Genomic DNA, 333 nt, shown 5'->3' on the forward strand with positions numbered 1-333 from the left:
TATTCCGATAATTAAAAAAAGTCTCTTTAAAATCGATTTGATGTGGGGTTATGTTGACATAATGTTGAGTTATTACTTAAGTTGACATTTTGTTGGATTAAGTTAACATTATGTTAATGTAACATAACGTTGCGCATTAACATTTGGGCGATATGGCAAAACTTCGCCACCATACTTTACAGATAAAGCTTGTACAGTATTGTGTTTAAGTGTAAAGTAAATTAGTATGTTATGATTGATTGTGAAACAAGGTCTTTAAGAAGCGCCGCTGGTGTAGTGGTATCATGCAAGATTCCCATTCTTGCGACCCGGGTTCGATTCCCGGGCGGCGCA

The 333-nt window shown here is 36.6% G+C and overlaps 1 non-coding gene across 1 annotated transcript; it reads left to right on the top strand.

Annotated features, from left to right (window-relative positions):
- The first annotated feature begins 262 nt into the window (after positions 1–262).
- Trnag-ccc (transfer RNA glycine (anticodon CCC)) lies at positions 263–333 on the top strand. The gene has a single exon. It is a non-coding gene; the product is annotated as a tRNA-Gly (tRNA).

This window comes from Dreissena polymorpha, chromosome 13, assembly GCF_020536995.1.
Source record: "Dreissena polymorpha isolate Duluth1 chromosome 13, UMN_Dpol_1.0, whole genome shotgun sequence".
In the NCBI taxonomy this organism is placed as follows: Eukaryota; Metazoa; Mollusca; class Bivalvia; order Myida; family Dreissenidae; genus Dreissena; species Dreissena polymorpha.